The sequence below is a fragment of the Aquila chrysaetos genome, chromosome Z (assembly GCF_900496995.4).
Source record: "Aquila chrysaetos chrysaetos chromosome Z, bAquChr1.4, whole genome shotgun sequence".
Taxonomy (NCBI): Eukaryota; Metazoa; Chordata; class Aves; order Accipitriformes; family Accipitridae; genus Aquila; species Aquila chrysaetos.
In genome coordinates, this window is record NC_044030.1 from 59,223,081 (window position 1) to 59,237,602 (window position 14,522).

Genomic DNA, 14,522 nt, shown 5'->3' on the forward strand with positions numbered 1-14,522 from the left:
CTCCACTGCTCACGTATCTTGGATATCTACCTGACATCCTCACTATCTTTTCCTCTCTTTCATAACCCTTCTCTTTCTTTTAGTACCTTGTCTTTCTCTAGTTCTTCCCACAATGTTTTTTTCATCTTTTTCAGGTTAGCCAATCTCTAAGCTCTCATAGTATTTCTTTTCTTTCAATCATCTGCTCTAGCACCACTGCCTGGGAGAAAACCCACATACAGACCTTCACAGTTGGTTAATGTAGCCACTGTCACTTTTCCACTCACAGGAAAGGACAGATGACATTCTCAGTGCAGCTCATTCAACTCCTTCAGATGATCTCCCAAGATATCTTCTGTCTATGAATTCCTGCTGTTTCCAGATGGACAATCAGTAGCTTTATGAAACAGGAATCAAACAGGATCCAGTGTTCTATTGAAAAAACCTGGTTGGCCAACCAAGAACAACAAAGAGATGACAGAAAAAGTTCATGAAGAATTTTCTGTTAAAAATAGTACCTGGACAGATGATGAATCTGTTTATTATGTCTGCAACTGTCCCCAGCCTTGGTTTACATGTTGATGGCCTGCTTCATATATTTTCCCTATTAATTTATTTAAAGTACCAGCTTTTAACTTTCTGACCTTCAGCCTGCCCTGTGAAACTATATCCTTAAAGCATATATTTCATTTGTTTTAGTTTAAACATAGTATAATCAATACACTTTTACCTTTACTACAGAACATTTATATTTTAAATTCCACTTAAAATGTACTTGGCATCCTGTGACTAATCTCAGAGAAATGGCTGGTGTAGATTGCTTCAGGCAATAACAGCTTTAGTTGCTACTGCTAAATTTATCTTCAGTTGTGAATCAAAACCTTTAGGAAGGCAGCTTATTCCTTTGTAGTGATACGAAATAGAAACTAACTTGAGATAGATCACAACAGCTAACACTAAACACCATCTTGCCTGTATGTAGTTGAAAAAATATTTTTAGCTTAGAAAAACGTGGATCAAATTCTCACAAGCAGTGACCCAACTATAAAAAGTTCATATGTCATTTCTGTTAACAGTGAGTTCTTTCAGTCCCCAGCTTAATAGAAATAGTTCATGAACTTCACTAAAAAGAAATACTCTTTGGATAGGCAAAATAGCAGTGATATTTTCATATTCTTCTGGACCAGGAACTAGTTAAGTTAGTAATTTTGCACATACTGAAGGTCAATGGAAAATTTTGACTAGGAAATTAATTAATCTTGTCTATGAAATTAATTAATTAATCTGTGATATTTCTGTCTGAGCAGCACAACCAGTTAATCATGTATTTCTCACAGTTAGTGACCGGGTCTTTGCCAAGTTACTCATCTTACTTCGTTCTCACATATAATGCTTCCAAAAGATGTAAACTGCATATTGTTGAACAAATCCTCCTGTATTTTACTAGAGTAATTAACTGTACACAACTATATATTTCAGTAACTACTTAAATCTTCCTTCCTTACTTCTGTCCATCAATCCATCCACCTATTTTATTCTTCTTATTGCCTTAAAAACAGTGTATTAATGCAAGCATTCACATTTGCACCTTGTTCTCCCTTTTTAGGACAGCAATCTTCTGTCAGATTTCTCATTTTTTTGCTAGGTTTCTTCATTTCAGTTATTTCTTGTCTAGGGAACACAATAACTGCTAGTACTCTGACAAATCCACCAACGTTAATCAAGAATAAACATCCCAGCTACTACATGATGGAGAATCACAATTTTGGTATTCCTCTGACTTTGATGGTCAATAAAACAGTAATATGAATATTTAAATGTGGTCCATGACCATCTAAGTTGACATCTCACTAATACAAATTGGACAGTAACAGCTCTTCCACCTGTTGTTCTGAAATTTGTAAACTCAGGCAAATATCACAACACCTTTACATTAATTTCAAGGTTTTATGCAATCATAACTTTACACTTACTTACAAATAGAAGACAAAAAATTGGAGCAATCACAGGACACGTTATCACCATCCATAGAATACCTCAGGTTGTTTCTTATTTCTCTGTTCAACAAACCAAAAATTCAGTTAAGTGATTCTTTCGTAAGCTAGAGAACAAATTTGCATGGGAACTGCACAGCTTTCCTTATGACTAAGAAAACTGCTCTTGCATCCAGATGACTTATCTCCGCTTCTTGATCCTGCCAAGGAAAATCAGATGCTTAAAAGGCAATTGATTAGGATAACAAATGATAGTGAAAATAATTAAATCTGCTCCTAAAAAAACAAAGATCTGCAATCACACAGGCAGAATTGTAGCCTCCAATCAAAAGAAAAATTCCACGTCTGTCTGTATAACGCACCATGTACTGCAAAGTAGAGATGATTAAGCTGGTTCCAAATAAACGTAGGAATTGTCTGCCACAGAGCTTTCTCAGGCAAACATTCTACTGAGAAAACAGGTAAATTAGCTCATGGTTTGCTATGTGCTGTCATGGCTAGGCTGTGTTTAGTACCCAGGTAACTCACCATCACAACAGAGTGCAGTGCCTGTATATGAACATGGAGACAAAGTTCATTTTTCAGTAACCCATTTCCTTCATGTGTTCTTGATAGAATATCAGCACCACCTGAAATGGACCACCAGGGAAGAACCTTCTTCTGTACAGAAGATGTCTTTGATGGACCTTTTCAGTTGATGTTGAGCATGTGTGGAAAGCAGAAACTATTTAATCATTGCGGTGGGTTAACCCTGGCTGGACGCCAGATGCCCACCAAAGCCGTTCTATCACTCCCTCCTCCACAGCTGGACAGGGGAGAGAAAATATAACAAAGGGCTCGTGGGTAGAGATAAGGACAGGGAGAGATCGCTCAACTAATTACTGTCACAGGCAAAACAGACTCAACTTGGGGAAAATTAACTTAATTTATTGCCAATCAACCAGAGTAGGGTAATGAGAAATAAAACAAAATCTCAAAACACCTTCCCTCCACCCCTCCCTTCTTTCCTTTCTTCCCAGGCACAGCTTCACTCCCGGATTCTCTACTTAACCCCCCCACAGCAACGCAGGGGGATGGGGATGGGGGTTACAAACAGTTCATCATACCTTGTCTCTGCCGCTTCATTCTCTTCAGGGGCAGGACTCATCACACTCTTCCCCTGCTCCAGCATGGGGTCCTTCCCACGGGAGACAGTCCTCCACGAACTTCTCCAACGTGGGTCCTTCCCACAGGCTGCAGTTCTTCACAAACTTCTCTGGCATGGGACCCTTCCACAGGCTGCAGTCCTTCAGGAGCACACTGCTCCAGTGTGGGTCCCCCACGGGGTCACAGGTCCTGTCAGAAAACCTGCTCTGTGGGCTCCTCTCTCCACAGATTCACAGGTCCTGCCAGGAGCCTGCTCCAGCGCGGGGTTCCCATGGGGTCGCAGCCTCCTTCAAGCACCCACCTGCTCTGGTGTGGGGTCCTCCACGGGCTGCAGGTGGATATCTGCTCCACCGTGGACCTCCCTGGGCTTCAGGGGGACAGCCTGCCTCACCGTGGTCTTCACCACGGGCTGCAGGGGAATCTCTGCTCCGGTGCCTCGATCACCTCCTCTCCCTCCTTATTCACTGACCTGGGTGTCTGCAGGGTTGTTTCTCTTACATGTTCTCACTCCTCTCTCTGGCTGCTGTTTCTGTGCCCGCTGCAACTTTTTTTCCCTTCTTAAATATGTTATCCCAGAGGCACTAACACTATCGCTGATGGGCTCGGCCTTGGCTGGCAGCAGGTCCGTCTTGGAGCCGGCTGGTATTGGCTCTGTCAGACACAGGGGAAGCTTCCAGCAGCTTCACAGAGAAGCCACCCCTGTAATGCCCCCACTACCAAAACCTTGCCACACAAACCCAATACAAATGTATTGTGCTACTGTCTTATCATTAGAGCAGAAAGGAAATATAACATGTAGTTTTATTGGCCTTGTTTATGTACAAACAGCCTGGTGCATCAAGTCTTAAGTTGTATTTCAATGGAGCCTAGCTAACTGAAAATGCATGGCTTGCTTATAATATTTCATTTTATTAAAACACAGAAATCTTAAGAAAGTTGTCATGAAGTTAATACACTGTACTTACCTTAAATCTGGTTAAAGTCAGGCAAAGGTAACTCTCGTCTTTCATTCTTCCATCCCTTGGTCTCTAGCCAGTGAAAGGACACACTGGACCTAGATTGTTTTAATTATGACAGCCACCAAAAAGGCTGTTCTGCAATTGGAGATTGTGAAGTACAACGGCAACATGGCCACACTGGCTTCTCTGTCACTTTTAGCAGGAATACTTGAGTAGTTAATTATGCCGCTTTTGTATCTTTCTTCTACTATGAACTGGTTTAAAATACCTACAGTAGCAACCAGGACATGCACAATAACTTGAGTATTTCTAGTTCTTCCCCATACCCAATAAACCCTCTGTGTTACCACAGGCTCCTTCCCACGTCTCTGGACCAACAGCAGGGCCAGAAACAGTATTATGAGTCTCATTTTAAATTATGTGTGTGGGACGGACTAGCCAGTATGTTGGTACTGATAAAGTGGCAGGATATCGAACAGGCAGAAACTACCCCTTTCTTCTACCCCTTCCAACATCTCCTCTTTAGTACAGTACCTCTCATCTACCTGGCTTCCTGCTGTTTGTCACAAGATTTGAACTTTGTTATCTTTTGGAGACTTCCACCTTTCAGTCAGATTTGACTGCAGCTGACCAACAGGTTGAAACTGTTAGGAAAAGAATAGCAGAGGGCTATGCATCCACACAGACATCAGAATCACACAGTATCGTGTCAGGAGGAAAGCAGGCCAGGATTCGACTGATACCATAAGAAATGCTGATAGGTATCTTTTGTGAATGAACTACAGAACCATGAAAGCTATGGTTCTCTGGATTCAAAGAAGCTGCTGTATTTTCAGTGTCTATTTAGATCTTCTATCTTTTTTTTTTGTGTGTGTGTGTGCATTAAATGTAAAGTTGAGAAAGTTAAATGCGCCCATTTTGTTTAGATAAATGTACATCTTGTAAATGTTTGCCACATATGACCATATAAAGCATACAGCTTATATGGTGCAAATATATTGTAAATGTATTTTTATTACTGTACTGTTTGACCTCTTTTTGACTGGAATATTTATTCTGTTTCTTTCTACATAAGGAAGTATTATTAAACAATTTTAACAATTTCTACCAGCAGCTTTTACTCTGACCTGTCAAGTTTCATGTTTTCAATATGAAGCTTAAGAATTTGGCTCATGTCCTTCTCCCCAGCCACAGCAACTGCAGCTAACACATTTGCAACCTAGCACTACAGCATCTTGCCTGCTGTAGCTGGGGCTGGCAAGTAGATCCCCAAAGCTGGAGGTAAGCTATAGGACTTATGTCTCTGTACTCATGAAGTCTGAACTGGAAGACATAGACCCATGTACCTACTTTAATGTTAGCTGAGAGGCTGGGTTTTACTGTGAGATTGTGGATATACAGTGACTGTTGCAACTATAAGCATTAAGCTATAAATCAGTGAAGTGTAACTAAATACAGCCTATAACTACAACAGAATCTGCTCTGAACATTATGCAGAAAATAATACTTGAGAAAAATAGCAGGTATTTAACTGGACTGTGTGGGTAGGGCTTCTCATAAGGGAAGCAACCTTTTGAATGTGCACATACAAATCTTTCAGCACAAGGAAATCTAGACATAGTACTGAAGTGTTAGTACTTGCAAGATCACAAGACAAGGTCCCATGAAAATCATCAAATTGGCATAAGCATTGGAATAATAGATGATGGACTTGTTATGGGTATAAACTTCTGGTGTTCAGGCCAGTTGCATTTTCAAGTTTTCCTCTGCAACAATGAGGATTAGAAAATGACCTTTAAAAGATATTATGTTTTTAAAAAGTGGAAGTAGTCTGGCACAATGCTAGAGCTGATGTAACGCAGCAACATTACTGTGCTGACTTAGACACGTGGCTGGGAAAGCAGCTCTCTATGGAAGACACTGTCAAGGGATTTTGGTTGTTGTGAAGTCATGGGGGGGGGGGGGGGGCAGAAGTATGTGCGTGCCTAAGAGGCAGACAGAGAGGGTCATCTGGATGAGGAAAGTGCCTGAGAGATGACCATGTGTCCCCATGAGCAGGAGATGCATATGGGGACCATAAACAAAATTACCAACTCTGAGTTTGTCTCGAGACTGTGCTTTTCTAAATGCTCTGTAATCTTTAGAAATTGGGTGAAAATGTTTAACTTTCATTGTTTAATAAAAAAGTACCTAGTGCTTGCAGTCAAGGTGATAGGATTGCAACACAAGTAGAGATTGCCACTGTAATTTGTTGGGGTACCCACAGCTGTAAATGAATGTGCAGTCTTGCCATGACAGCTGGCCACACAAGTCATAGAATCACAGAACCACAGAATGGTTTGGGTTGGAAGGGATCTTTAAACATCAGCTAGCCTACTGCCCCTGCCATGGGCAGGGATATCTTACACTAGATCTGGTTGCTCAAAGCTCTGTCCAACCTGACCTTGAACACTTGCAGTGATGGGTCACCCACAAATTCCCTGGGCAACGTGTTCCACCCTCACTGTAAAAAATTTCTTCCTTACATCCAATCTAAACCTATCTTCTTTCAGCCTAAAACCATTGCCCCTTGTTCTGTCACTACAGGCCCAGATAAAAGTCTGTCCCCATCTTTCTTATAAGCCTCTTTAAGTATTGAAAGGCCAAAATAAGGTCTACATGGAGCCTTCTGTTCTCCAGGCTGAACAACCCCAACTGTCTCAGCCTCCCTCCGTAGGAGAGGTGTTCCATCCTTCTGGTAATTTTTGTGGCCCTCCTCTGGACCCGGCCCAACAGGTCCATGTCTTTCCTGTGCTGAGGACCCCAGAGCTGGACACAGTACTCCAGGTGGGGTCTCACCAGAGCGGAGCAGAGGGGCAGAATCACCTCCATTGACCTGCCGACCACGCTTCTTTTGATGCAGCACCATATACAATTTGCTTTCTGGGATTCAAGCGCATGTTGCCAGCCCATGTCCAATTTTTCATCCACCAGTACTGCCAAGTCCTTCTCCCCAGTGCTGCTCTCAATCCATTCACTCCCCGAGAAGTCCAGGAAGACCTTGGCTATGCGCTTGTGTTGCCTACTTAGGATGAAATCCAGGGTACTGTACCTTTGCTACCTAACCCTTAGCCTCATTTTTATGATTTTTGACATGGATGTCAGCCACCTCCTGTGGACCCCCTTCAGCTCTCTGCTGCTGCTGGCGTGGAGGGCAATGGGGGGTGTGGGGAGAGGAGCTGGGCCTGGGGAGCGTGGCCTGGGGGGCCTGGCTGGATCCAGAGGGAAGGTTGCCTGTGAGGAGCCTGTTCGTGCCTGTGGGTCAGAGGGACAGGTACTGCTGAGGAGGGAAGAGAGCTCCCTAGGGGGGGGGCGGCTGCTGCCTGAGGGTCTGGTGGCCCTTCGCACTTGTGCCTCTTTGAGGGAGGTGGTGGTGGCGGGTCGGGAGAAAGGGTGCATCTGAGGAGGGCAAATGTATCCCCCCCCATCCCCAGGGCGATCACTGCTGGAGGCTGGGCCCGGGCACGAAGCCCGCCTGCGTGCCTCTGCAATGGGGAGCCGCGGGGGAGCACGGAGCCGGCGGGGAGAAGCGACCCTCTGCCTGCAAGCCCGGGACAGGCGGAGGGCGGGGACCGGGACTGAGAGGCAGGGTGGGGCCGGGCGGCCATTTCACTGCTGCCTCCATCACACCCGCGGCCACGGGCCCCAGGCCGTTGCCAGGGTGACCGGCCATTGGCGCCCCCGCCCTCCCCCCTTCGCCGAGCCCCGCCCCCCGGCCGCCCCTCGGCCAATCGGAGGGGCGGTGGCGGCGGAGCCAGGTTCCCTTTGTTCAGCCATTTCAGGGGCCGGAGCGGGCTCGGGCGCGGAGCTGCGGAGGGAGAGGACGGGCCGCTCCCTCGCCACTCCCCTGCCGCCGGGCTCTGGGATGGTGTGGGTAGGTGTCCGGGCTGCGAGGGGAGGGCTGGGACGTCCCATCCCCGGCAGCCGCGGCCCGCCCGCGAGCCGGGGGCCGGGCCGGGGAGGCAGCCGGCGCCGCGGGCCCGGCCGGTGTCAGGGGCCTCCGCGCCGCCGCTGGGAGGGGAAGCTGTGGGGGCCCCGCCGTGGGCTTCGTCTTCCCTTCCCGCCGTCGCCGCGGGCTCTGCTGCCTCGTGCCGGTGGATGGATGGATGGATGGATGGATGGATGGATGGATGGATGGATGGAGGGCGGGACGGGGGGCGGTGGCAGCCTGAGGGGCGGCCGGGGCCTGAGGGCCCGCGGCCTGAGGGTCGGGCACACACACCCCCTCCACGCCCCCCGGCTTCTCCCGGTGCTACGGCTGGTGCCGTCTCCGCAGCCGGGCCGCAAACTCTGTCATTGCAGCGACCCGGAAAGTGGAAGTCGCCTCGGGATATAGGAACGTGGCCATTTTCCTGCCTTGTTTTCTGGCGTGCATGGGGTCCCTGCTGTACAGATTTGGCTAGGTGGGATTTGAAATTTTTTTTTTCCCGACGAGATATTGAAGAGGAGAGAAATCTCGTGTCTGTCTTCTACGTTTGTTTGCTTAGGGAGGTTGTTAATTTAGGCGCTCAGTGGAAGTACCCAGTGGAACTTGTAAAGCTTTTGTGGACTGACTGTACAAAGGGCAGGGCCGCTTTTTGGTTTGGTATAAATGGCTTGATAAGTCTGCGAGATATTTATCTCCTTGCTGTGAAGGTAGTAATTCCTCTCACTTGAATTTCTGCTCAGGACATGAGAGATCCTCCTACTGTGAGGATTGTTCTGCGATGTGTTTTGGCCACCACAGCTTTGTAACTTGTTTGCTTGGCCTTCTTGCATGTTTAAGTAGTCCTTAATGTGGTATTTGAATACTTCACAGATGTTGTTCAATCCTTACAACACTCATTGAACAAAAAGTTGACTTGTGTCCCTTCTGTACATGAGTAATTGAACAGAAAAAATAATCACATGCCCAAGATGAAAAGGAGCCTTTGGTAGAATTGGAGACTGAGCCCATATTACTAATACAGAGCCTCAGCTATGTTTAAAAATGACAGTACATGGTCTGTTTCTAAAAGTCCTTATGCTGCATCTGCTGTGTGAACTGTAGTTATTTTTGAGTTATGTGTGGGAGGATGGAGGAAAGGTGCCTACAATTGGGAAGAATAGTTTCTATAAAATCAGAATTCCTTTAGAATGCATTTCTTCAAAATCTAGCTAGCTTGTACTCAAAGCAGTGTAATACAAAAGGATAATTATGATCCTGCAAAAACAGGGTTGAAAAAGCAGTTTATTGTCTGTCTCTAAAGGAGTAAAGCTCTGGTTAGAATTAATATTGACTAAGGACCATGTTTACCATTGGATACAGGCAGTGACACACATTTCAGTGACTTCAGAAATTGATACAGATGTAAGCACAGCTGCTAAATTGAGCTAAGCATGCCTTGTGACAGGGAAGTGAAAACAACATTAATGATGTGTTTATGGATGTAGGCTTTAATTGGATTATCTCATGTACTTTTCTATTATATTTATTTAGAACCCAGTTTAGGAGCTCTTGTATGTGGATATTCAAAAGAATGCAGATATGTGTGCTTAAAATTAAGTTCATGGTGGCAACCCCGGGGATGGAACTACCTTAGAATCAGGTGATAGGTTTGCACAGAGCTGTCCAGCAGACTGGCAGGGCTGGAGTAGAGTATAATTCAGTTAAGTTTCCTTCCTGTTCCTGCTTCAGGCACACCAAGATGCTTTGGCTACAAAGGAGGGTGGCAGAAGGCCAAGTATAATAATCCTCCTTCATCAAAGCTGATATTCGGAATCTGTACAGTTTGAAGATTGGGGCTGAAATCAAGACTGAGATTTTATCTTTGAAATTTCTCATTGGTAAAGATCTCCTTCTGTAGACCCAGTGGTGTTGTCACTGTCATAAAAAAATTTGTACCACAGGTTTGTGAAATTGGTACGCACTGATCAATGCATTATTGTCAATGAAGTTGTGCCAGTGACATGCAACAGGGAGAGGATTTTTGCTTTGCTTTGCTTTTGAAAGGGTAGGACTGGTTTTCCATTATTTTCATGCCTTAATTATGTTGCAACTTTGATTAGTTTTGACTACAGAAGTTAATTTTACCAGTTAATTCAGTTCCAGATTCTATGAACGTTTAAATACATGTAACAGTAGTATGTTTTGATCACCAGTTCCATTTCTTTTCACTGTTTTACAGTATTGATTTGGATAGTTTGGGTAGGTTTTCTACATATATTGATAGATTTCAGATATATATAATAAAATATTTATTATATGTATTATGCATATATTAATATATTATTATATATTTATATACGTTATGTATGAAAAGATATTCTCATAGGTATAGTATGCAATTCTGAAATTTTATTTTTTTAAATCTCTCATTGTTCAATATATACTTGTGTAGACCCAGTGTTCTTGGGTTTATGTATGTGATCTATCATACATATGATAAAAGTGTACTTAGTAACCTGTTCATGTACGTACACATGGATGCTATGGAATATGGCATCTTTTAAGGATATATTATGAAATAAAGTTCCAAAAGTCGCTTTTAGCCTCTAGAAGGTTTTCCTTTCCAAACCAGACTCCAGAGTGAAATTTAAACAATTTAAAAAATTCTGTTAATTTCTTGTGTACTGAATGCTTTCAAAATTTTGAGCTTGTGTATATATATGTGTGTATGTATATGTGATTCAGATCTGAAATAAGGCATAAAATAAATAAAATAAAATTCATGTTTAAAGAAAACTTTTGGTTTTTAAACATTGAGTATAGAATAGAAAGTTACTCTTAAATTATTCTCCTATTAAGTAATTTAATTTTGTAGACCATTTTCTACAAGCCATTGTCGGTTACCCTGAAATGTTCAAAATGTGCTGCTTATGACGAGCCTGCCATTAAGTGCATTAATTTAAATAATAGATCAATGCTAAATATAAAAGCAGAGGGAAATGCAAGACAGAATGTTTTTGGCAGAGAATAGAAAATAGATAGTAGGTACAAGGATGCAAGAAAACTATTGCTGTATTAGAACCCAAAAAGGACACACTTGCAGAAATGATGGTGAGGTAGCACAGACCAGGGGTTTCCAAACCTAGTTAGCGGGAATATGATCATCATCAGTAACTTCTGGCATCCATGGTCACATGCTTTTCTAACCATGCAAAACTGGAGCCTCATCTATGGCTCTTCTCCCAGCTTTCCTACTGCATGTTCCTGTCTTCCAAGCTAGGATTGCAGTCCAGTGCTCACACTTAACCTTCCCTATCCATTCATGCACCCACAGAAGTTTACTCTAATTTCAGACTTCAGCCACATCCATTCTGCTGCACACACCCAAATCATGGACCTTCACTTCCAGCAAAGACAAAGCGGAACCTTGGCTTCCCCGTGTGCATGCTATCTCCCTAATCCTGTTCTTGCTACTTCACCATGTCTTGGTCTTCTTCCTGTGTCATGAACCAGAAGCGCAGGTCTGCCTTGGGGCAGCAGCACTGTTCATTATTGTTGAATGCAGGTGGTGGCTGCAGTAGTTCCTAACTGTGTTTACACAGGTTTTACAGGACCGAGGAGGCAATTACTCTGCTGCCTGTGTAAGAGCAGCAAGACCCAGAAGCTGTGGCTCAGTTCAGTATTGAATGTATCGTGGAAGCAGGCATGAGTGGCATACGCACTACAGTTTGGCCACCTCTTTTATAGAGAGAAAAGGAATGTCAGTAGCACACAAGTGTAGGGAAGGCAAGAGTCTAATTCTCCTCAGAGACTAAAAAGCACAGCTCTGCTTTTTATACTAAATAAGCTAAATCAATGCAAAAGTCCAAATAGATACCTGTATTTCAGTCTGTTTTACATCAGTTCAGCTTGAGTCAGTTCCTGGGGGGGGGGGGGGGGGGAGGGGGAGCATAAGCCAACCTTAAATTAAAATAAATTGTTTTGCACAGGATTTTCCAAATTGACGTATAGGCAAGTTTAAGCTAAATTAGTCTAACTTGCTTGTGCAGGCAAGCCCTGAGCTACGTGGCTGGAAATCAGGAGTGACTTCACTGCACTCCATTAGGTGTAAAGTAAGTGGTGTTGGCATGAGAGGTGAAAGCTTCAGTTGTCGAATCTGGCTTGTAAGAAGTAGTTAAAAACAAGGTGAGGTTCAGATGGAGCTTTTGAATAAATTGGAACCAATTGCATTAACAAGAACACAAGAGTCATGTAATTACATTCTTTGCTTGTGTGTGAGAAACCAGTCAGCACTGGGTTGAGAACACTAGAGTCTAAAGCAGAGGTGTTTTTGGAGCCCTTTGGGAAAGGAATTAAAGTAGGCCAACTGATGAGAGGAAATGGTTGGTTTAAAAAATTTTTTTTTAAATGTGTGGTTGTTTCATGATTCTCTCTAACACAGAAGCGTATACGCTAGTGCAAGTATGTGTGTGTGTGTGTTATCACATCTTCGGATATCTGCTTATCTTAAAATCTTCTAACCTATCATATGTAAAAATCCAGTTGGTCATTTGCTCACATTCCAAATTACTTCAGACACCTTCCCGTCCAAAATCATCCTCCTCTCTGCAGAAGACTTTCTGTAGTCTTCCTCTGTTTCTCCACTAAAAACTGGGTGACACACTATAATTACACACACTTCTTTGCTGCTGGAGAATACCCCATTCTCCCAGGAGAGAACCCTATTTGTTCTCCAAGCCAATGAGTACTTGTAATATATGTTACAATTTATGATGATAATATGTCTTTCAGTTTAGCAAGGAAGCATATTTTAGGTTAGGCACTGTCCATTCTAGTGATTCTCTTAATTTCTCTGTGATTGCACAGAATCAAAATAGCAAGCGAAAATTAAATAAAGCAGAATTGGCAGTATTCACACCTTCCCTCATTTGGAGCATACATTTCAAGCTATTCTTTGTTATATTTGCTACTTCCATTTGTAGTCTTTTAAACTGGATTAAAAAGGATGATACTGGTAAGGGATTTCTATGAGAAAGAGGTTAATCTTGCATGTAACCACCACAGAGTTCAGTCTTTTTTTTTTTATTAACTGTTGTACAATGTGTTTGAAACATGAGATAGGTTTCTTTTAGATAAGAAAGAAATGAACAGAATATATGAAGCTGCATGCTTTAATATATTCCCTTTTTAGAATATGGATTTTTAGATCAGCACATGAGATTGAGAATCAGCAGACGTTGAGATTAGCGTCCTTGCTTTGTTTCTTTTACGCTAGGTAACAGGGCTAATGGATCATACTGAGGCTTTGATAACCTCAGCTCCACTGGGGTGGGACTTTCCCTTTTTGAAAAAAGAGAGAGATAAAATAAGATGGCAGAGGCTGCCTTTTGAGGATCTCCTTGTAGGTCTTGCTTTGGATAAATGTATTTCAGGTTGTCTAAATTCAGAAGTTATGCAGATTTAATTGGACATAAGGATGATTTAAAACTTCTTTACCACACTTATTTCTTGAAGTTTTGGAGAAAGAGTGTACCCTTGAAAACAAATAACTATCCCAAATTATCTGAGGTCATACAAGTTGGGCTTATCCTATGATAGAAATTTTACCAATAACTCACAGGCCAACTTTTTATCAGTTGCTGTTTTCAGAAGTAAAACATGATACTTAGAAATATTTGGTTCTAATGTAAAATTCTACAGGTAGGGACAACAATAATAGAAAATAACATATTCTTCATCCAGTTTTCTTGATGTTCTTGTTTTAACAGAGGTAATAGCAGAAATCATAAGAAAGTGTTAGAATTGAGAGATCTGGTGATAAAGTGATAAGGAGGAGAGGTATTAATTTCAAAAGTTATCCAATATAGGAGAATTTGATATCTGTGATAAAACATTACATCTGTCAGAAGGAATTCTGGAAAAGGTGCCATTACTATGTGCTTTTGAGGTCTGCAACACGTTGTGGTTTAACCCCAGCTGGCAACTAAGCACCACACAGCTGCTTACTCACTCCCCGGTGGGATGGGGGAGACAATCAGAAGAGTAAAAGTGAGAAAACTCGTGGGTTGAAGATAAAGAGAGTTTAGTGGGTAAAGCAAAAGTTGCGCATGCAAGCAAAGCAAAACAAGGAATTCATTTACCACTTCCCATTGGCAGGCAGGTGTTCAGCCATCTCCAGGAAAGCAGGGCTCCATCACCCATAATGGTTACTTGGGAAGACAAGTGTCATCACTCCAAATGTCTCTCTCTTCCTCCTTCTTCCCCCAGCTGTATATGCTGAGCGTGATGCCATGTGGTATGGAATGTCCCGTCTGTGTCCCCTCCCAACTTCTTGTCCCCCCCCCAGCCTGCTCACTGGTGGGGTGGTGTGAGAAGCAGAAAAGGCCTTGACTCTGTGTAAGCACTGCTCAGCAGTAAGTAAAACACATTATCAACACTGTTCCCAGCACAAATCCACAACATAGCCCCGTACTAGCTAGTATGAAGAAAGTTAACTCC

At 43.1% G+C, this 14,522-nt stretch overlaps 1 protein-coding gene across 5 annotated transcripts in view; it reads left to right on the forward strand.

Annotated features, from left to right (window-relative positions):
• The first annotated feature begins 7,814 nt into the window (after positions 1-7,814).
• TNPO1 (transportin 1) overlaps positions 7,815-14,522 on the forward strand; it is an 85,625-nt gene continuing 78,917 nt past the window's right edge. For 2 of the 5 annotated variants that reach the window (XM_030003537.2, XM_030003536.2), the window contains exon 1: positions 7,823-7,991. The gene's annotated coding sequence lies outside the window, so the exon portion shown is untranslated. Of the gene's footprint in view, positions 7,992-14,522 lie in introns of all 5 variants that reach the window. The other 3 variants (XM_030003535.2, XM_030003538.2, XR_005931532.1) reach the window with 2 other exon arrangements.